At 51.3% G+C, this 23415-nt stretch overlaps 1 protein-coding gene across 2 annotated transcripts in view; it reads right to left on the reverse strand.

Annotated features, from left to right (window-relative positions):
* DMXL1 (Dmx like 1) overlaps window positions 1-23415 on the reverse strand; it is a 330551-nt gene that overhangs the window by 259480 nt on the left and 47656 nt on the right. The window lies entirely within an intron of this gene.

Below are 23415 nucleotides of genomic sequence, written 5' to 3' on the forward strand. Positions count from 1 at the left end.
TGCTTTCATTTTCTAGAATGATTAAAGCCCTCCTTTGTTTTTATGGCCTTTATAAGCAGGCTTTCAGGCTGAGCGAGTTTTTATCATGACACAATTTATTATTTTTTCTTATATTATTTACATTTTAGCAAATTCCTCTTTGAGCAAGTAAACCAGACCCCAGCCGTGTTCTCCAACACATGTGATACAGGGTTGGACAAAGAAGGGCTGACCAGACACGCCGACTATGTAATGGGTTTTGGGGCTCAGGCTCTCCCCAGTGGTGCATGTCTGGGGAGGGAAGGATCGGGCATGTTGGATGCCACATGATGACATGGAGATAAGCCACTAACTCCCTGTGATTCTGCCGGTATAGTAGACTAGACATACAACCACAACTTTAAAAGGTAAGGTGTCCCAGCTTTTTATTTTTCTATTAATAGTGATTATGAAATAAAGTATTTTTAATACAAAAATAAACTCCCTGTTTATTTAGTATTTATTTAATTCTAGTTTTACTGAATCACTGGGGGCTGCCATCTTAGATTTGCTGTGAGTAACGACAGTTACTCACCTCAAAAACGGCAACGCCCTGGGCATAGAAGTCCGTTGTCGGGCTCCGACCCCTATACTTAACACAGAAACAGCTTCTGCTGTGAAATGGACAAGTCCCTTGGGCTGCTCATCTCCCAGCAGAGGGAGGAGATTAGCACCATGTTTGTGGAGCCCACAGCGTGTGCTGCACTTTTCCCCTATCACTTGCTCGGGATGTGCGAGTACCGGCTCCAGGGCACCGCTACCCTCCCCCCTTCCCCCCACCCAGGGCCGTATTTACCATTAGGCACCCGTGGTCCCGTGACTGGGGCGGCAGGATGCGGCACCTTCTAGCAGTGTAAAAAAAAAATTATTTTTTTTTTTTTTACATATCCATTAAATCCGCTGTATTTTCGGAGGGGGGAGAGGCGCACCTCCATTTATTTGTATCCGCATCAATTAAGTCGCGAATGCAGACAAACTGCGGCGGCCAGGCACAGAGAGCTGATTGACCCCGGAACTGCCAGCGCCTGCACTTCCGGGGTCACAGGCGCGCCAATCAGCTCCTTTCTCTGTGCTGCGTCCAATGCTGTGTGGATTTCACATGCAGAGCTCACAGCAGGACGCCGCAGAGGACGCCGCGATGGAAGCCGGTGTCAGAAGAGGATACTCACGTGAGCCAGGAAGATAATAGCGGGCCCTGGAGCAGGTAAGTGCTCGCAGAGATGAAGATTCATAAGGAGCGTGGGGGGTGTCTCTAATGCAGACTGGAGATCTGCGCATGTGGTGGGGGGAGAGAGGCTGATGCTGGGGGAGGCTGATGCTGGGGGGAGGCTGATGCTGGGGAGAGGCTGATGCTGGGGAGAGGCTGATGCTGGGGAGAGGCTGATGCTGGGGAGAGGCTGATGCTGGGGAGAGGCTGATGCTGGGGAGAGGCTGATGCTGGGGAGAGGCTGATGCTGGGGAGAGGCTGATGCTGGGGAGAGGCTGATGCTGGGGAGAGGCTGATGCTGGGGAGAGGCTGATGCTGGGGAGAGGCTGATGCTGGGGAGAGGCTGATGCTGGGGGAGGCTAGGAGGGGGGAGGCTGATGCTGGGGGAGGCTAGGAGGGGGGAGGCTGATGCTGGGGGAGGCTGGGAGGGGGAGGCTGACACTGGGGGAGGCTGGGAGGAGGGAGGCTGAGGCTGATGCGGGGGGAGGCTGGGAGGAGAGAGGCTGATGCTGGGGGAGGCTGGGAAGAGGGAGGCTGATGCTGAGGGAGGCTGGGAGGAGGGAGGCTGATGCTGGGGAGGCTGGGAGGAGAGAGGCTGATGCTGGGGAGGCTGGGAGGAGAGAGGCTGATGCTGGGGGAGGCTGGGAGGAGAGAGGCTGATGCTGGGGGAGGCTGGGAGGAAAGAGGCTGATGCTGGGGGAGGCTGGGAGGAGAGAGGCTGGGAGGAGAGAGGCTGATGCTGGGAGAGGCTGGGAGGAGAGAGGCTGATGCTGGGGGAGGCTGGGAGGAGAGAGGCTGATGCTGGGGGAGGCTGGGAGGGGAGAGGCTGATGCTGAGGGAGGCTGGGAGGGGAGAGGCTGATGCTGGGGGAGGCTGGGAGGGGAGAGGCTGATGCTGAGGGAGGCTGGGAGGGGAGAGGCTGATGCTGGGAGAGGCTGGGAGGAGAGAGGCTGATGCTGGGGGAGGCTGGGAGGAGAGAGGCTGATGCTGGGGGAGGCTGGGAGGAGAGAGGCTGATGCTGGGGGAGGCTGGGAGGAGAGAGGCTGATGCTGGGGAAGGCTGGGAGGAGAGAGGCTGATGCTGGGGGAGGCTGATGCTGGGGGAGGCTGGGAGGAGAGGCTGATGCTGGGAGAGGCTGGGAGGAGGGAGGCTCGGAGGAGAGAGGCTGATGCTGGGAGAGGCTGGGAGGAGGGAGGCTCGGAGGAGAGAGGCTGATGCTGAGGGAGGCTGATGCTGGGGGAGGCTCGGAGGAGAGAGGCTGATGCTGGGGGAGGCTAGGAGGGGGGAGGCTGATGCTGGGGGAGGCTGGGAGGAGGGAGGCTGATGCTGGGGGAGGCTGGGAGGATGAAGGCTGATGCTGGGGGAGGCTGGGAGGATGAAGGCTGATGCTGGGGGAGGCTGATGCTGGGGGGAGGCTGATGCTGGGGGAGGCTGATGCTGGGGGAGGCTGATGCTGGGGGAGGCTGATGCTGGGGGAGGCTGATGCTGGGGGAGGCTGATGCTGGGGGAGGCTGATGCTGGGGGAGGCTGATGCTGGGAGGAAAGAGGCTGATGCTGGGGGAGGCTGGGAAGAGGGAGGCTGATGCTGGGGGAGGCTGATGCTGGGGGAGGCTGGGAGGAGAGAGGCTGAGGCTGGGAGGAGAGAGGCTGAGGCTGGGAGGAGAGAGGCTGAGGCTGGGAGGAGAGAGGCTGGGAGGAGAGAGGCTGGGAGGAGAGAGGCTGGGAGGAGAGAGGCTGGGAGGAGAGAGGCTGGGAGGAGAGAGGCTGGGAGGAGAGAGGCTGGGAGGAGAGAGGCTGGGAGGAGAGAGGCTGGGAGGAGAGAGGCTGGGAGGAGAAAGGCTGGGAGGAGAGATGCTGGGGGAGGCTGGGAGGAGAGAGGCTGATGCTGGGGGAGGCTGGGAGGAGAGAGGCTGATGCTGGGGGAGGCTGGGAGGAGAGAGGCTGATGCTGGGGGAGGCTGGGAGGAGAGAGGCTGATGCTGGGGGAGGCTGGGAGGAGAGAGGCTGATGCTGGGGGAGGCTGGGAGGAGAGAGGCTGATGCTGGGGGAGGCTGGGAGGGGGGAGGCTGATGCTGGGGGAGGCTGGGAGGAGAGAGGCTGATGCTGGGGGAGGCTGGGAGGAGAGAGGCTGATGCTGGGGGAGGCTGGGAGGAGAGAGGCTGATGCTGGGGGAGGCTGGGAGGAGAGAGGCTGATGCTGGGGGAGGCTGGGAGGAGAGAGGCTGATGCTGGGGGAGGCTGGGAGGAGAGAGGCTGATGCTGGGGGAGGCTGGGAGGAAAGAGGCTGATGCTGGGGGAGGCTGGGAGGAAAGAGGCTGATGCTGGGGGAGGCTGGGAGGAGAGAGGCTGATGCTGGGAGAGGCTGGGAGGAGAGAGGCTGATGCTGTCTCTAATGCAGACTGGAGATCTGCGCATGTGGTGGGGGGAGAGAGGCTGATGCTGGGGGAGGCTGATGCTGGGGGGAGGCTGATGCTGGGGGGAGGCTGATGCTGGGGAGAGGCTGATGCTGGGGAGAGGCTGATGCTGGGGAGAGGCTAGGAGGGGGGAGGCTGATGCTGGGGGAGGCTAGGAGGGGGGAGGCTGATGCTGGGGGAGGCTGGGAGGGGGAGGCTGACACTGGGGGAGGCTGGGAGGAGGGAGGCTGAGGCTGACACTGGGGGAGGCTGGGAGGAGAGAGGCTGATGCTGGGGGAGGCTGGGAAGAGGGAGGCTGATGCTGAGGGAGGCTGGGAGGAGGGAGGCTGATGCTGGGGAGGCTGGGAGGAGAGAGGCTGATGCTGGGGAGGCTGGGAGGAGAGAGGCTGATGCTGGGGAGGCTGGGAGGAGAGAGGCTGATGCTGGGAGGGGGGAGGCTGATGCTGGGGGAGGCTGGGAGGGGGGAGGCTGATGCTGGGGGAGGCTGGGAGGAGAGAGGCTGATGCTGGGGGAGGCTGGGAGGAGAGAGGCTGATGCTGGGGGAGGCTGGGAGGAGAGAGGCTGATGCTGGGGGAGGCTGGGAGGAGAGAGGCTGATGCTGGGGGAGGCTGGGAGGAGAGAGGCTGATGCTGGGGGAGGCTGGGAGGAGAGAGGCTGATGCTGGGGAAGGCTGGGAGGAGAGAGGCTGATGCTGGGGGAGGCTGATGCTGGGGGAGGCTGGGAGGAGAGAGGCTGATGCTGGGAGAGGCTGGGAGGAGGGAGGCTCGGAGGAGAGAGGCTGATGCTGGGAGAGGCTGGGAGGAGGGAGGCTCGGAGGAGAGAGGCTGATGCTGGGGGAGGCTAGGAGGGGGGAGGCTGATGCTGGGGGAGGCTAGGAGGGGGGAGGCTGATGCTGGGGGAGGCTAGGAGGGGGGAGGCTGATGCTGGGGGAGGCTGGGAGGAGGAAGGCTGATGCTGGGGGAGGCTGATGCTGGGGGGAGGCTGATGCTGGGGGAGGCTGATGCTGGGGGAGGCTGATGCTGGGGGAGGCTGATGCTGGGGGAGGCTGATGCTGGGAGGAAAGAGGCTGATGCTGGGGGAGGCTGGGAAGAGGGAGGCTGATGCTGGGGGAGGCTGATGCTGGGGGAGGCTGGGAGGAGAGAGGCTGAGGCTGGGAGGAGAGAGGCTGAGGCTGGGAGGAGAGAGGCTGAGGCTGGGAGGAGAGAGGCTGAGGCTGGGAGGAGAGAGGCTGAGGCTGGGAGGAGAGAGGCTGAGGCTGGGAGGAGAGAGGCTGAGGCTGGGAGGAGAGAGGCTGAGGCTGGGAGGAGAGAGGCTGGGAGGAGAGAGGCTGGGAGGAGAGAGGCTGGGAGGAGAGAGGCTGGGAGGAGAGAGGCTGGGAGGAGAGAGGCTGGGAGGAGAGAGGCTGGGAGGAGAGAGGCTGGGAGGAGAGAGGCTGATGCTGGGGGAGGCTGGGAGGAGAGAGGCTGATGCTGGGGGAGGCTGGGAGGAGAGAGGCTGATGCTGGGGGAGGCTGGGAGGAGAGAGGCTGATGCTGGGGGAGGCTGGGAGGAGAGAGGCTGATGCTGGGGGAGGCTGGGAGGAGAGAGGCTGATGCTGGGGGAGGCTGGGAGGGGGGAGGCTGATGCTGGGGGAGGCTGGGAGGAGAGAGGCTGATGCTGGGGGAGGCTGGGAGGAGAGAGGCTGATGCTGGGGGAGGCTGGGAGGAGAGAGGCTGATGCTGGGGGAGGCTGGGAGGAGAGAGGCTGATGCTGGGGGAGGCTGGGAGGAGAGAGGCTGATGCTGGGGGAGGCTGGGAGGAGAGAGGCTGATGCTGGGGGAGGCTGGGAGGAAAGAGGCTGATGCTGGGGGAGGCTGGGAGGAAAGAGGCTGATGCTGGGGGAGGCTGGGAGGAGAGAGGCTGATGCTGGGAGAGGCTGGGAGGAGAGAGGCTGATGCTGGGGGAGGCTGGGAGGAAAGAGGCTGATGCTGAGGGAGGCTGATGTTGGCAGAGGCTGATGCTGCGGGAGGCTCGGAGGGGGGAGGCTGATGCTGGGGGAGGCTGGGAGGAGGGAGGCTGATGCTGGGGGAGGCTGGGAGGGGGAAGCTGATGCTGAGGGATGCTGGGAGGAGAGAGGCTGATGCTGGGGGAGGCTGGGAGAAGAGAGGCTGATGCTGGGGGAGACTGATGCTGGAAGAGGCTGGGAGGGGGGAGGCTGGTAGGGGGGAGGCTGGGGGCAGAGATGCTGATGCTGGGGGAGGCTGGGGGCAGAGAGGCTGATGCTGGGGGAGAGAGGCTGCTGCTGGGGTAATGGGAGAGAGGGGCCAATGCTAGAGACAGAGGACAAGGGTTGAGGGATAGTGCAATGGCAAAATCACAAAATCGATGGGGGGAGTGTAAGGACTCAGAATGAGAGGGGGGCAGCATTGGGAGCTCATTATGGAGAAGGGGCAGCATGTGTGGGCTCAGTATGGAGTGGAGCAATGTAGGGGAGTCAATATCAAGAGTGGGGAAGTGTGTGTGTGTGTGTGTGTGTGTGTGTGGGGGGGGGGGTCTCAGCATAAGCGTTAGTGTGGTGGTCTTAGTATGATGAATGGGGCAGCATGGAGGTGTCATTATGGAGAGGGGCAGCATGCATGGGACATTGTGAGGAGGGGGCAGCATGCATGGGACATTGTGAGGAGGGGGAAGCATGCATGGGACATTGTGAAAAGGGGGCAGCATGCATGGGACATTGTGAGGAGGGGGCAGCATGCATGGGACATTGTGAGGAGGGGGCAACATGATGTGAGGTCAATGTGCAGATCATATTTCATAATTGAGGAAGGTGTGGTGGGTATGAATTATAAGGGAGGGCAGTGTGTAGTTTATTAGGGGCAGTATGACAGTCACAGTATATAAGTGGGGACGGTGTGGTGGGAATATTTTATACTCATGCTATGTTTTGATGTGCCTGTGGTGATCCCCATGGGGGGGGGGGGGGGTTAGTGCCCTTCGTTTCTCATTGATACTTTTTCAAGTGTTTTACAGAGTAGATCTACCTTAAACAGATGTCGTGTGCGAAAACTCAGTGTTACGTTGTCACTAAGGGGCGCGACCACTTAAAGTGCCTAGGGCAGCACGAAGGCAAAATACAGCCCTGCCCCCACCACTCTCCCCGCCACTGCCCCCCCCCACACCCCTTGCTCTCGTGTGCTCATCTCGGGCCGCCGCTCTGGAGACGGAATACTGCGGAGCGCGGTATACAGCGGCACAAGGAATACAGGAGAGCACAGTATACAGAGAAGTGTGGAATACAGCGGAGCATGGTATACAAGGAGCACGAAATACAGCAGAGCGCTGTATACAGCAGCGCAAGGAATACAGCAGAGCGTGGTATACAACAACGCAAGGAATACAGTGAAGCGCAGTATACGGAGGAGCACGGAATGCGAGAATGCGTGAGGCAGAGCACTGCAGGTGGGCGTGCCTGCGGCAGAGCATTGCTGGTACGGGGTGTGCAGAGCGCTATATGGGGAGCACTATGCAACTGTCCTCGGTGACACTTTAGACATCAGGATCACTTTGCGGCCACCAACAAAATGGCTCTGCACTGTGATCCTAAACTTCCTCTTCCCTTATCCTTTTGGAAACACCCAGATTGGAAGGGGGAGGTGACATCACACAGAGGAGAGCAGATTCTGCCCACTTTTACTACAGCTGTAATGTGAGCTAGTTCTACAGTAGCTCTGCATTAGAATTTCAGCAGCTGCTCCCCCTAGTGTTTAACAGTGGAAAATATCAAACTTAATTTTTTTTTCATATTTTGTTCAAATTAAAAACAAACAAAACATTAAAACATTAATACTTTACATTTTTTTCAGTTATTGAATTTTTTCTTTAACGATACCTTCCCTTTAAATGGAATCCGTCACAAGGTTTTTGCTCCCTCATCTGAGAGCAGCATAATGTAGCGACAGAGATCCTCATTCCAGCGATGTGTCACTGAGCAGTTTGCTGCCATTTTGATAAAATCAATGTATTCTCTGCTGCAGATCTTGCAGTTATATAGAGCTCATGAATATGCTGGACTATCCGGCAGCAGGCCAAGTAGTACTCTAATGATAATCTACTGCTGATTAAACAGTGATTTTATCAAAAACTACACTAAGCAGCCTAGTAAGGAACATATTGCTAGAATCAGAATCTCTGCCCCTACATTATGCTGCTCTCAGATTCAGAGGCAAAAACCCTTTAAGTTGGTATAGTGAGATACCTTGAGTCTAAAGCAGTGGTTTCCAAACTCCAGTCCTCACGACCCCCATCAGGTCATGTTTTCAGGATTTCCTTAATATAGCACAGGTGATACCTTGATAATGATTTCATCACCTGTTCAATAGTAAGGAAATCCTGAAAACATGACTTGTTGGGGCCATGAGGACTGGAGTTTGGGAAACACTGGTCTAAAGTAATCCAGTGAATCCAAGATACCTAATGATTGTTCTTATTTCAGTTTTAGAATTAATGTTACTCATGTCTGCTTTCTATGCATAGTGTGTAAAGCATGCTATATTAATTGTTTATCTGGGAATTTGATGTATGACCAGAAGGGGGGAGGGGGCATGAGGGATTGTTGACTTATTGTTTTGCATTACTTGAAGAGGTTTACCAAAAAAAAAAAATGATAAAAAAATAAAAGTAAATGTCGCCATTTAACTAAAGTCATATGCGGTAACATGCTGGTAAATACAGCTTTAGGCCTTGTGCGCACACTGCGTTTTTACCCACGGTTTTGCTGCAGAAATTTCTTGAGAAATGTGTGTAATCTTCCTGCAGACATTTCCCAGCAAAACCTATGGGAAAAAAAATAGCTGTGCACACACTGTTTTTTTTCTCAAGAACATTCTTTCTGCATAATTTGAGAAAATTTCTTGAGAAAATGTGCATATCACTTTTCCGCAGGTACCTGCGTTTTTTTGCCATAGATATAACGGTAAAAACCGCGGGGACCAATTTGCGGAAAATCCGTGGTAAATCCGCTGCAAAAACGCGGGTGCGGTTTTAACGCGGTTTTTACCGTGGGTGCGGGATTCTTTCAGAGGGTCTGTTTTTTTCTTAAGAAAAAGGCACTTTCTAGTGCGCACATAGCCTTAAACATATTCCTGTAAAATGGCAATGTTGTGGAGCAGAGAGCAAATGGTGTTATGTCATTGCAGCTGGCCGCTTGGTTCTGCTCAGCATTGAACAGGTTTCATGACGCCCAATGTTCCATGAATGACCCGTCCCAGCAAGAACGAAGTGGCATCAATCACGGATCTGTGGCTAGGATTACTGCCCCGACACTGGGAACAGTGCTGACTGCTCTGTGCACAATGGGAACATCACATCAGATTCTCTCTGCGTCTCTAACTTCAGAACCATATTTAAAAAGGTTTATACATGTACTTTAGCAGAAAGCTTCAAGTACGTAGCCAGAATTTTCGTTACAATGACAAGCCTCCTTTAAGCAAAATAACTTTATATGCAATTTGTAAAATAATGATCAAGGATGACAAAGATACTCTACAGTGGTACAAAGTACTAGCAAAAGATAACAAAAAAAAAACAAAACAACATTCTGTGACACAATATAAAAATTAAAAAGACACAAAACCCAATGATGCTAAATAACACGGGCAGTGTGACCTAGAAGTGCCATTTACACTATCAATTAACTGTAAATGCCCATTTTGTGCGGCTGCCACTTGCCAGTTTATCTGCGGGGAGGCGTAAAATAAATAGTAACAAGCATGGTTTCTAAACCAGGAATCAGACAGGAGTGTCCAGAGGATTATTAGGACTTTCACTCTGCAGGGTGAGATGCTATTCAGGGATTTCCTGTAGGTTTATTCCTTACCACTGTGTGCACAAGGATTAAACACGTGAATATTTTCAGGAATTCATCATTTTTATGCAGATTTTTCAACTACACACTGTATAACAATGAATGCTTATTGGATTAAGCAGATCAGGTGATGTGTATTTGAGTAATGACAAAGGGTGTGGCCTAAGGATACAACACCAGCTATCAAGGTGTGCAGAATTATTAGGCAGCTAGTTTTAGTCAGGCAAAATGAGTTTTTAAAGAAAAAAAAGAGACTCTGAAAAGACAAATTGTTAGGGTGTGGCCCGTTTGAAATGATTAAAATATTGGGCTGTGATCACAGAACCATCAAACGTTTTGCTGACAATGGTCAACAGAGTCGCAGAATGTGTTGAGAAAAAAAAAGATACACATTAACTTCTACAGATTTGAGAATGATAAAACGTGAAGCGACCAGGATCCATTACCTGTGATATTCCAGGACTACTACGTCCCTGGAGTACCCAGAAGTACAGGGTATTCAGTGCTCAGGCATGGCTGAAACCCAACTACATCGAGCAAGGCAGACAGGAAAATATGTCTAGACTGGGACAATAAACATCTGAAGACAGATTTTTCAAAAGGTCTTATGGACTGATGAGATGAGGGAGACTCTTGACAGAGCAGATGGATGGGCCCGTAGCTGGATCAGTAATGGGTACAGAGCTCCACTTTGACTCCAACACCAGCAGGGTAGAGGTGGGGTACTGTTATGGGCTGGACTTATTAAAGATGCAATAGTTGCACTCCCTATTCTACTGCTAGTTTTTAGGAAACACTCTTCAAGCAGTGGTACAAGAAAAAGTCTGCATCTTTCAAGAAAACCATGCTTTTAATGCAGAACAGTGTTACCTTGCATGCATCAAAGTTCTCCACTGCTTCACAGCCAATAAAGGCCTTAGAGATTAAAAAAATATGACATGGCCCCTTCCTCACCTGATCTAAACCCTATTGAGAACATCTGGGCTCTTTTTAAAAGGGAGATTTATGGTGAAGGAAAACAGTCACTTCTCTGACGTGGGGTCCGGGAGACTGTGGTTGGTGCTGCCGAAAAAAAATTGATGGTCACGAGATTAAGAATCTCACAGACTCCATGGATGGAAGGCTTATGATGGTTGTAGAAAAGATGAGGAGAAATACTGGCCACAGATTTTTTGAAATGCCAGAAATTTATTTTTGTTCGGTTTGGGAAATGTGGTTATTATTGTCACTTTAAACAAATAAAAGCAAACAATTGCAATAGGAAAAAGTTCATAATTTATTTAGTAATTTATTATTACTTAACGGCCTTCAGCTCGATCTCGAGCAATGGTGGCTTAATGGATGAACGCTCTGCAAGATTGATCTTGTGCAAGCCTAAGTAGGTTTTACCAGGGTCTTCTCCGCTGTTAACTTCACTGTATCAAACCATCAAAATGCTGGTTTTCCTCTTCGCCTCGTTCCTTTTATTCTTCCAACCATGAAGTCCTTCTCCATTGAGTGCGCTCTTCATATGATGTGTCCAAAATAAGCAAGTCATAGCTTGGTGATCCTTTCTTTGAGTGACATGTCTGGCTTGATTTGTTCTAAACTTGATTTGTTTGTTCTTCTATGATGTTGATAACATCCTTCTCTAGCATCCGTTTTCAAAGGCATTGATTATTCTTGTTTCTTTATCGTCCAGGTTTCATATCCAAATGTTACTACTAAAAAGACCAGACAATGTACAAGCCAAGTCTTTGTCCCGGGTGAAATGTTCCTTAATTTGAAGACCTTGTCCAGTGACTTAATTGTTGATTTGCCCATAGCTATTCTCTTATTGACTTCTGGTGTCATCGCTGCATCTTGAATGATCACTGATCAGAGGAGGTTGAAGTCCTTTACATCTTCCAGCCGCCGTCCATCTAAAATGTGTCTGGTCAGACCTGGCAACAGTCAATATCTTTGTCTTCTTTGTATTGATTAGGAGTTCCATCTTAAAACTTATCATCTTGACAGTGTATAATAAGTCCTTCATTCCATCTACTATTGTTGCCACCAATGTTGTATCGTCTGCGTATTTAATCCCTTTACTATCCGCAGATTTTCCATTTTCGTTTGTCCCTCCACTTCTTCCAAGAGCCTTAACTTTTTAAGTTATCCTTTCCATACAAGGGCTTGTTTTTTTGCAGGATTGTATTTTGAATGCCACCATTCATTTTGACCTATATTGTACTGGAAAACAGGAAAATAATTCCAGGTGCGGTGAAATTGCAAAAAACAAAGTGCAATTGCACGTTTATTTATTTTTTTTATTTACCATGTTCACTATATGGTAAAACTGACCTGGCAACATCATTCTCCAGATCAGTACGAGTTTGTAGATAGATATAGATAGACATGTAGATAGATGTATTTTAGTTTTACGCTTATCTTCTATATAAGTGTTGGTGTAAAAAAAAAAATTGCGCTTTTTTTCACCATTTTCCAAGACCCGCAGAATTCTCACATTTCGGGATCTGGGCCTCAGTGACTGTTTATTGTTTTCGTCTTGAGATGACCTTTCTAATTATAAAATATTGAGGTAGATATATTTTGATCAACTGTTATTGCATTTTAATGCAACGTTGTGCTGACTAAAAAAAATGTAATTCTGGCATTTTGCTTTTTTTTCCTCGCTAAGCCCTTCATTGATCAAATTATCTGATTTTATTTATATTTTGAAGCCAATGATTCCAAATATGTTTATTTTTTTTTTTTATTATTATTATTATCATTATTATTATTATTATTTCATGTTTAATGGGGCAAAAAGCGGCAGGGGGGGATTTGAGCTTTTATTTTATTCTTTTAATTTACCGTATTTTTCGCTTTATAAGACGCACCGGAATATAAGACGCACCCCAAACTTAGACATAAAAAAAGGTAAAAAAAGAAAAATGGGGTCCGTCTTATACGCCGGTGTTCTCTTACCGGAGGGGGGCACCAGTGGTGGTGAAGCGGGGTCACAGGAGGCACAGGTTGTGCTGGCAGGCGCGGCAGGTCAGTGGCAGCGGGGTCCGTGGTTGCAGGTGCCGTGGCGTCCGCGGTGGTAGGAACCGTGGGGTCCGTGGTGGCGGCAGCAGCCGTGGCGGGTGAGCCGTGCAGCAGGCTGGTGCAGTGAGTGTCCGCGGTCCCGGTTCAGTGGTGGCAGCGGCGGCGGCAACGGCTCAGTGGTGGGAGTGGCGGCGACTGCTCAGTGGTGGCAGCGGCGGCGACTGCTCAGTGGTGGCAGCGGCGGCGACTGCTCAGTGGTGGCAGCGGCGGCGACTGCTCAGTGGTGGCAGCGGCGGCGACTGCTCAGTGGTGGCAGCGGCGGCGACTGCTCAGTGGTGGCAGCGGCGGGGACTGCTCAGTGGTGGCAGCGGCGGGGACTGCTCAGTGGTGGAGCAGACGGATGCAGTGTTTTCCCAGTGTGTCCGCGGTCCCGATTCAAGTAATGGCGCCTGGAGCGACGCATGCGCAGATGGAGCTCTCATCCAAGAGCTCCACCGGTGCCATCATTTGAAAGTGGGACCGCGGACAACTGGTAACATGCTGCACAGCCGCCCGTCCCGCACGCACAGAGTGGAAGCCAGCAGGCTGCCCGCCCACCCTGCGTGCAAGCGGCCGGGTACCTGTGCTTGCGTGTGGTGGCATCCGGGTACCCATGGCTATGTGTGGGCGGCAGCCGGGTGCTGTGTGCGGACGGCAGCCGGCTGCCGCCCGCATGGGCACCCGACTGCCGCTCGCACACAGCACCCGGCTGCCGCCCACACAGCCATGGGTACCCGGCTGCCACCGCATGCAAGCACAGGTACCCGGCTGCCAACCCCACACATCACCCGGCTGCCGCCCACACACAGCCGCGGGTACCCGGCTGCCACCGCACGCAAGCACAGGTACCCGGCCGTTTGCATGCAGCCACAGGCACCCGGCCGCCTCAGACAGGACCCCCCCAGGTACCGCTTTATAAGACGCACCCCCCATTTTCCTCCCAAATTTTTGGGAGGAAAAGTGCGTCTTATAAAGCGAAAAATACGGTATTTCATATTGTTAAAAAAAAAAAAAATTTCTTTAACCGATTTTACTAGTTCCTTTATGGGACTTTATGCCTTCACTATACGATCACTTCTGCTGTTCAGAGTGATACTTCAGCATTGGCGCCATGTGATCGCATCACGGGAGCGCCAATGGCGACAGGGAACAGAGAGATCCCCACAAGAGCGCATTAGGTCATGCTGTCAGTGTTTGACAGCGCGATCTAACTAGATAACAGTCGTGGGTGGATCTCTGATTTTTAGGGACTACATTCCATTTGAACTTACTGTACTTTAAAAGGGCCCATGTGACAGAAAATTCCTAAAACTTACACCATTTTAAAAGCTACACCCCTCAAAGTGCTCAAAAATATAATCAAGAAGTATCTTAACCTTTTGGTGCGTTACAGGAACTGGAAGGAAGAAATAAAAAATTTACTTTTCTTTTTCTCACAAAAATATTGCTTTAGCCTCAAATTTTTCAATTTCACAAGTGTAACAGGAGAAAATACACTGTACAATTTGTTACGCAATTTCTCCAGAGTACAATAACACCACATATGTGGTGGAAAACTACTGCTTCAGCACACAGTAGAGCGTGGAAGGGCAGAAGGGCAATTTGAATTTTGGAACGAATTGGCTAAAATAGATAGGGGACGCCATGTTGTGTTCAGAAAGCCCCAGAGGTGCCTAAACAGAGGAAACTCCCCACAATGTCACCCTATTTTAGAAATTACACCAAGGAATTTATCTAGAGCAGGTGCTTCATAAAATTTAATAACATTGGCCCGTGAAAATGAAGAATAATTTTCTCTCACAAATGTTGACTTAACCCCAATTTTTTCATTTTCACAAGGGTAACAGGAGATCATGGACCATACAGTCTGCTGTGCAATCTCTCCTGAGTACACGGATACCCCAAATGTGGTGGAAAACTACTGTTTGGGTGCATGGGAGGGCTCGGTTGGGAAGAAGCGCTACTTGAATTCTGGAGCGCCATTTTTACTGGAATAATCACAACTGAAGAGCCCCTGATATGCCAAAACAGCAGAAACCCCCACAAGTGAACACATGCTATAAACTACACCTCTCAAGGAATTCATTTACAGGTGTAGTGAGCAATTTTAGCCCTCATGTGATTCATTTAACTGCATAACATCTGTGAAAATTAAAAAATTACCAATTTTCAAAAAGGGTAATATGAGAAATTGCAAGGTCCATTTTCCCGACATGCCAGAAAAGCAGAAATCCCCCCACAAGTGATTCCATTTTACAAACTGCACTCCTCAATGAATTCAACTAGGGGTGCAGTGAGCACAGTGACATGACAGGTGTGTCACAAAATTGTATACCATTGGGTGGTGAAGAAAGAATAAATTACATTTTTTCACTAAAATGTTAATGAAGCCTCAACTTTTCAACTTTCAAAAGGGCCAATAAGGAAAAAATGTTTTGCATCGCCATATTTTGAGAGCTTTTTTTTCCTGGATTTTTCTGTATTTCTGCCGAAACAGTCATGTAAGGGTTTGTTTATGTGACATGAGTTGCAGTTTCTTCAGGCACATGTTTTTTTTATCACTTTCTATTCCGATTTTTAGTATGCACAATGAACATAAAACAGCAATTCAGGTAAAAGTGACAAGACCGCTTTAGTCTTCAGGTCAGTATGATAAACAGCGATATCAGATTTAGATTTTTTTATGTTTTGCACAATAAAACCTGTTATAAAAAAAATTGTTTTTGCATCGTCATATTCTGAGAGCTATAACTTTTATTTTTCTACTGATAAAGGCATTTGGCCGCTTGTTATTTTGCAAGACGTTAGTTTTAGAGATACCCTTTTTATTAACATTTGTATTTTTGATCGTGTTTTATTCAGCGGTTTAATGAAAAAAGCAGCTTTGCCATGTTTCACTAAAGTCTGTGTGCACATGCTGAGTTTTTTTCATGCAGATTTGTGAAGTTTATCATGCAGATTGTTCAACAAACCTGCATGTCTATCCTTATGTCATCAAAGTCAATGAGAATTCTGAAGTGCTGTACGCACATTTTTCTTTTTCCCCCTGCAGTTTTGGCTGCAGCATGTGAATTGTTGGTGCATATTTTTCCTGTGTTTTTCAGTCCTACCAGCCATTGATTTCATACACACACACAAAAAAAAACCTCATAGAAAAAAAATGCACTGAAAACACACTAACAAACGCATGTGTATTTCTGCCACAAGATGCTTTTTTTTGGTGCAGAAAATTTCTCTTCCCGCCAACCTCTCCTCTACAAATAATCTAAGGCCCTGAGCGCACTGGAAAATGGAATTTTCAGGGTCTGAAAGATAACTGCACCCGCGGTAAAAAACGTGGCAAACCGCACCCGAAAACCGCATGCGGTTTGCAGCGGTTTTACCGCGGGTTGGTACATGTGTTTTAATGCATTCAATGCAATAAAGCACAGACAAAAAAAAAAATATTTCCTTCTGAGATAGATAGATAGATAATTAGACAGATAGAAGAATAGATAGATAGAGGGATAGATAGATAGATAGATAGATAGACAGATAACAGATCAATCAACAATCGACACGCTGCAGTTCTCCCGAGTGGTAGTGTGTTCACATTACCGGCCGTGGGAAATGACCTGTGGTTACCTCTCTGCAGGCTCGTTACGAGGCTGCATTCTGTAGTGTCAGTCGAGGCTGGATGCAAGCGACGTGGGACCTCTGTGGATTAAGTTGGAGCTGTGTGTTTGGGGGGGTTGGGGGGGTTATAAAGTGGTGAAAGAGGAGGCTTTTTTGTGTTTTATTTAAAATAAAGGATTTTTCGTGGTGTGTGCTTATTCACTTTACTTACAGGTTAACCATGAAAGCTGTCTCATAGACGCTGACATGATTAAAGCCTGGACTTAGTGGCGGCGATGCGCTGCAATTAACTCATTATTACCCTGATTGCCACCGCATCACGGCAACAGGAAGGGCCGGGACACTCCGGGAGTGTCGCATAATGGATGCAACAGTCCCAGGGCAGCTGTGGCTGATATTTTCGGCTGCGGGGGGGTGGGGGGGGGGCATTAATCCTGCCCCTCGCAGTCCCCAGCCTGACAATACCGGGCCGCCGCTGTGTGCTTACCTCGGCTGTACGGTAAAAATACGGCGGAGCCCACGTTTTTTTTATTTTTATATGTCCGTTTGATTTCCATTTGTATTCTATATGTCTGTGTCTGTGTTGAGTGCAATGTGTATGTTCTATGTCTGTGTCTGATATGTGTGTGTTTACTCTCTCTGCTCCGCTTCCTCTTCCTGTCATAATGACATCACTTCCCTGTAAACCGCAGGCAGTGGATGAACATTATGTCCTGAAACCGCGAAATACCGGAGGGAATAACGTAGGAAAACGCAATGAACCGCACAGAATTTGCGGCCTGCGTTATTTCCTGCGGGATTTCCCGATTACATTGCAGACAATGGAGTGTAATGCCGCAGTGACGTGTGGAAAAGAAGTGACATGCAATTGTTTTTGCTGCGGGAATCCCGCAGCAAAACATGCAGCTGTCAAAATCCGCATATTGCTGGTGAATCACTGCAGAGATCTTATGAACATAACATGCAGCAAAAAACGGCAAGTGCGCACAGGGCCTAACACTTCCGATCTCAGTAATTTAACAATCTGTCTTCACTGAGGTTAAAAATGCACAAAACACTCAATGTGTGCACGAGGCCCCTTTAGGACACCTTTTAGGTAACCTAGGGAAAAAAAAGAGGTTTAGTTGCCCATAAAAACAGATGAAAAGAAAAAAAAAAACTAGTATAAGGCTATGGGCACACGTGTGCGCTCTGCACTGCACCTAAAAGGTGCGCTTCAGAGCGCAGCTGAAAAGCTCCGTTCTGAAGCGCATGGTGCCGGCAGAGAACGTGCGCTCTGCATGCTGCCTCTCCCTATAGACAGCATGCAAACCGCACGGAAGAAGTGACATGTCACTTCTTAGAACGCAGCGATTCTGGCAGCAGCCGAATCGCTGCGTTCTAATATGCCACGTGCGCACGGCTCCTGCACAATCTCCATAGACTGTGCAGGGGACGCAGGACGCATGCAGTTACGCTGCAGATCGCAGCGTAACTGCATGTAATACGCACACGTGCGCATACAGCCTAAGACAGCAGAGGCAGCAAGTAGCAAATATGTCTTGCACGCATGAAGGACAAGCCCGAATTCCCAAAGGAAAAAAAAAAAAGAGAATTTTGTTTACTTACCGTAAATTCTTTTTCTTATAGTTCCGTCATGGGAGACCCAAACCATGGGGTGTATGCTACTGCCCCCGGAGGACACACAAAGTTACTACACTCAAAAACGTGTAGCTCCTCCCTCCTAGCATATACACCCCCTGCTAGCCAGATCTAGCCAGTTTAGTGCAAAAGCTGAAGGAGGACATCCACCCACAAGAAGAGATAGCGTAAAATCCGGAGGAACCGGAACCTCAGTCTACAACAATAACAGCCGGTGAAGACACACGGAACAGGAAACCTGCCATATAGGCAATAGGGAGGGTGCTGGGTCTCCCATGACGGAACTATAAGAAAAAGAATTTACGGTAAGTAAACAAAATTCTCTTTTTCTTTATCGTTCCTTATGGGAGACCCAAACCATGGGACGTTCAAAAGCAGTCCATGGGTGGGAATAAACAGACAATTGAGAAGCAGGCAAACCTAACTTCACAAATGGGCGACAGACGCTGGAAAAATGCGTCTGCCGAGCCCACGTCTGCCAGAGCATGAGCATGCCTTGGGTAGTGCTTCGAAAAAGTATGCAGACAAATTCGAGCTGCAGACTGACAGACCTACTGAGCCGTAACCTGGTGCCTGAAGCCCAAGAAAAAAAGGCGCCGACAAGTCTGACCAAATGTGCTCTGATCCCCGGTGGGGAAGGCACTTGAGTACACTTGTAAGTCTCAGAAATGGCTGACCTAAGCCAACGATCAGGGTCGGCTTAGATGCCGAGAGACCGCTACGCTGACGAACAGTCAGCACCAGTGAGGTGCACCGCCTAATAACGGCGGTGCGAGACACGTAGATCCGGAGCGCCCGCACCAGATCTAGGATATGCAACGCTTCCTCAAGCGATGAACAGGAGCCGGACAAAAGGAAGGCAGGAAAATTGCCTCGGATAAGGTGGAAGCAGTAACCGCCTTAGGGAAAAAGTCCGGAGTCGGATGAAGACCACCTTGTCTTGATGCAAAAGAGCAAAAAAGGGGGTGACTCCGAGGGAGCGCAGCCAGAACTCTATGGCGGGAAATTATAGCCACTAGAAAGACTACTTTCTGTGAAAGACAACAAAGAAACCTCCCGAAGACGGCGCAAAGGGGGGTTTCCGGGAACCGTGAGGACCGGATTAAGGTCCGAGGTCTCCATAGGCCGCCGGAAGGCGGAATGATGTGAGATGCGCCCTTAAAGGAGCGCACCGGAGCCAGCCGGACGATACGCCGCTGGCACATACTGACAGAGCCGAGACCTGTCCCTTAATGAGGGATAGTCCTAGCTGTAGACCGGACTGTGGAAGGGACAGGAGGGTCGGCAAGGCCAAAAAAAGGTCAAAGGACACTTTGGAGCTCGAGTCAAAGTGGAGATGACTTCAGGAAGGATATCAGAAGTCGCTAAGATCCAGGACTCAAGAGCTATGCCGTCAATCTGAGAATCCAGAATTCTGACGGGGAAAAAACGGACCTCTTGAGAAAAGGTCTGAACGGTCCGGAAGATGCGAAGGCAACCCAACGGACAGAAGGAGCAGGTCAGAGTACGAAGCCTGCTTAGGTCAGTCTGGAAGAATGACCCGACGGCCCCCTTTACCGATCTTGCGCAGGACTCTGGACAAGAGGTAGAGGGTGAAATTCGTAAAGAGACAAAGCTGGGATCAAACATGAACCAGTGTGTCTACCGCAAAACCTGAGGATTGTGGACCACGGTAGGACAGCTGAAATAGCCTGCCTCGTAGTTTTCACATCTAGGATGTGGACTGCGGATACGGTGGACTAGGAGTCCCTTGTCCACTGAAGGATGTTGAGCCGCCATGATTGTCAGGCGGCTGAGTGTCCCGCCCTGGAAGCTGGTGTAGGAAAACGCTGTCACGTTGTCCGACTGGACTCGAATGCGCCTAGCCGCCCACAGATGGTGAAGGCTTAGAGAGCAAGAAATACAGCCCTGAATTCCAGCACATTGATCCAGAGGGCTGATTCGGACAGAGTCCAAGCGCCCTGCGCTCCACGTGGAGATATACCGCTCCCAAGGCGGATAGGCTATCCTGGTGAGGATCACCCGGAACGGGCCAGAAAAGGAGCGCCCCTGAGACAGAGTGGCCGAAGCCACCACTGAAACGAGCCCCTGGTCAGTGGCGAAGCCACCACCCCGTGGGAGGAGTGAGTTCGCTTGTACAGCGGAAAACATCCAGTCTCAGAGGACGCAGGAAAAACTGGGCAAGGAACCGCTTCCATTGACGCCCTGAGAACCTCTGGTTCGAAGTCAGAGTGGACTTGGACAGAAGACAAGCCACCCGATAGGTCAGAGTGGCGAGAGTGAGCGAAGCACTCTGCTAAGAGTCAGCACTGGATGAAACCCCGACAAGAAGGCCGTCCAGGGCTAAAAATCACTGCCAACCCCTTGGGGGGCAGGACCCTGATCACAGCTGCCCCAATGAGAATACTCGAGGGGCCTTGGCTAACCCCAAGGGAAGAGCCACGATTGGACCACTCCGATTGTCAAAACGTAGTCAACGCTGGTGTGAAACTGCGATTGACTCCTGCCGATAGGCATCTCTGATGCCGATGGTCGCTAGGGAATCTCCTTGGGGTCTTGATTGATCCGGTGAAAAAAACACACGGAACAAAACCAAGACTCAATGTGAAAACGCCACACCTGGCTATGCTTGAAAAGCTAAAGATCCAGGTCGGAAGGCACCGCCCTCTTCGGGGACTAGGAATAGATTTAAGCAAAAATCTCAGAACCGTTCCCAGACGGGAACCGGTACATTACTCCATTGGCCTGCCAGAAATGCCACGGCCTGTGAGAAGGCGGCGGCCTTGGAGCAGGGAGGAGATGACAGAGAAAATCTGTTTGGCGGGTGGACAGAAGTCCATCCTGTAGCCAAGGGAGATATAATCTCGCCCCCACTGAACGGAGACGTGTTAGAACCCTACGTCGCCACGTGGAGAGAGCCTGCCACCGACCAAGAAGGTTGTTGGCGTGGCTAAATAGCTCGGAGGAAGCTGACTCAGTGACAGCATCTCCTGCGGCCTTCTGAAGACGCAGCTTCGAGCTATTTGGTTCTATGAACCTAGGCTGAGCTAGAGGACGACCAGATGGAGGAACGGAAACCACCGAAACCTCAACTGATTCCTGTCCTGGACAGGTTCCCTGATTTAGGTTTGTGGCAAGGAAGAATACTCCCCGCCAAGAGCTTCCTTAATTTCACTCAGTTGGTTCCGAGGAAACTGGTCCCACCAAGGGGGAGCCCAGCAGGGAACCTCCATAGAGGCATCTGCCTTCCAAATCCGAAGCCACAGGAGCTTGCGGATAGCGAGGAAGGTAGCCCAGATCACCGCCGTGCGGCGTCCAGCATGGCAGATCTGGTATAGGATGAGAGAACTGAGTCTGGAAGTTCAGGCAACCGTTTTGGCATAGAGTCCCTGTGAGAGAATGCATCTCCTCCAGAGAAGCAGAGAAGGTACAAAAAAACCGCACTGCTGTAAGCTGAGGAGAACGAAGCTCCTGCCGTCCCCCTTGGCCCAAAGGACAACCGGGCGGACCGCAGAACCGTAAGTGAGGAGCCATCAGCCACTGACATAACGGCCCGGGCTGAGCCACCTAAGGTGAATGAGCCCACTACTTGACCACCATTGGTGGACAGGGGAAATCCAGTCCTCAGAATCACGCTTCATGGGAAGCGACTGTCAGAGCGGACCCTGGGCTTGGTCACAGGGGCCTGAAAACTGGAGAGGTTAAGGAACACACGTTGTGTTCACCTAGATAAGGTAACACCGGCGGACTGAGGTCCAGTACAAAATTAATGTACCGTGGGATCCATATAGAGGTGCCGTCAGCCACTGATACAACTATCCGGGCTGAAGTCTAGACACCGGAGTGGCTACCCTTGGCGAATGAGTACACTCCTAGACCACCTCAGATGGGAGGGGGAGACAGGCAGCAGAACTCCGCTGCTGTGGGCTTGGACGCGGCGGGCTGAAAACTGGAGTGGTTAAAGAACACACTCCTCGTCATGTTAAAGGCATACTGATGCATTTCTGCCAGCGGGGAACACTTCCCTGATCAGGCGGATGGAGGTCCAGTACAAGAATAATGGACGAAATCCAATCAGTCGCATCTGCGCCACCTACGGATGGATCAATGTACATCAAGTAGCGTCCGAGCCCGTGGTAGAGACATCCTCCTCGTCCAGCGAGTCAGCTCGTAATCGGAGCTGCGGGACGGGGAGGACAGGGGACCCTGCGTCTCCCTGTCAGGAGGACGGGGTCTGAGTCCAGAAGGAGAGTCCCTTGTGAGCTTTGCTGAGCGAAGCAGAAAAACGCCCTGAGAAGGGGGCTGCATGCTCAGCAGATGCCGGGACAGCCGACCCCTGGAATAGGATTCCTACGGGGGTCAGCCACCGAAACCGGACTGGAGGGACCATGAATGAGCTCCCATGTTATGAGCTCGGTAAGGCCGTACGAGACTACCTGCAGTGGATAATAAAAAACAGCCTGCAGTCTCACTCTGTGACATGCTGCAGAGGTGGGGGGCTCTGTCTAGAATGGCTAGAATACCCAAGACAGAGGTTCAGCCTGGGGAGAATCCCGGCTGAGGCATCTTGCCACTATCCACCACATAAGAACCGTTACAGTGTGTCGGTTCAGGCAATATGAGGTTACATGCAGAGCATGTAGTGTACAGCCTTGGAGCTTTGCTGCTAGAGTGAGACATGCTGCTGAGGAGGAGATTATATGATAAAGAATTAACTCCTTCAGAATGCCCTGAGAGTGAATAAAAGTGCACAGCCAGAGGTTGTGACTTATCAGGCCACTATATGAGTGCCCTCCGGATTCCAGGCCTGGACCCCCAGCCAGAGATTCACTCCCTCTGCACTGCAGAGCAGCCAGCGCCGACCAGAGTACTGAGACGCTGAGAAAATGGCGCCAGAGTGAGGGGGGGGGGGCGGGGGTTAACCCAGGAGCGGGAATCGGAGGGCGAAGGAGATGTACAGGGGAGGGAATCATCTCCTCAAAAAGGAGCGTCCTCCCCTGTGCAGAGCGGCCGGCGGGCGGCTCTGCGGTGTCCCCCTGCATGACTGACATGCAGGGGAACGAAAACGAAACTAGGCCGCGGCTGAAGCCGGGGCCTAGAGTTATACATGCGGCCGAGAATCAGGCATCATCGGCGCGGTTCCCAGTAAAAAACCGTGGAACCGGCCGGAAACACAGTAAAAGCAGCATTATCAAGCATCACTGTCCCCCACAATAAAAAGTGCCCCACATTGCAGAAGGACCCTCTGAATAACGTCTCTATACTTAGCTTTGAGACGCAGGGCCCAGTCCCTGGTGGGGTGGGGGTCCAGTGCTCCTTCCAGCAGGGTCCTGCACAAGGGCTGCAGATGGAGGCCGGTCTCCTGCAAGGCAGTGAGAACCGTGTTGGCTCCAACTTCAAGCCAGAGCCCCTAAGGGATGGTGAAGGAGCGCGGCATGAAGGGCTCCTGCCCTGAAGTCAACCTTACCAGCACCGCCGCCAGGGGGGTGAGAAGGGACATGCCGGGAGTCCAGTGGACCCGCTTTTCTTCCAAATCTTTAGAAAAAATGAAAAATCAAAAGAGAATGCATGTGTGTGTGTGATCCTCCTGACACAAAGCAAAAAACTGGCTAGATCTGGCTAGCAGGGGGT

Source organism: Anomaloglossus baeobatrachus, chromosome 1 (genome assembly GCF_048569485.1).
Source record: "Anomaloglossus baeobatrachus isolate aAnoBae1 chromosome 1, aAnoBae1.hap1, whole genome shotgun sequence".
Classification (NCBI taxonomy): Eukaryota; Metazoa; Chordata; class Amphibia; order Anura; family Aromobatidae; genus Anomaloglossus; species Anomaloglossus baeobatrachus.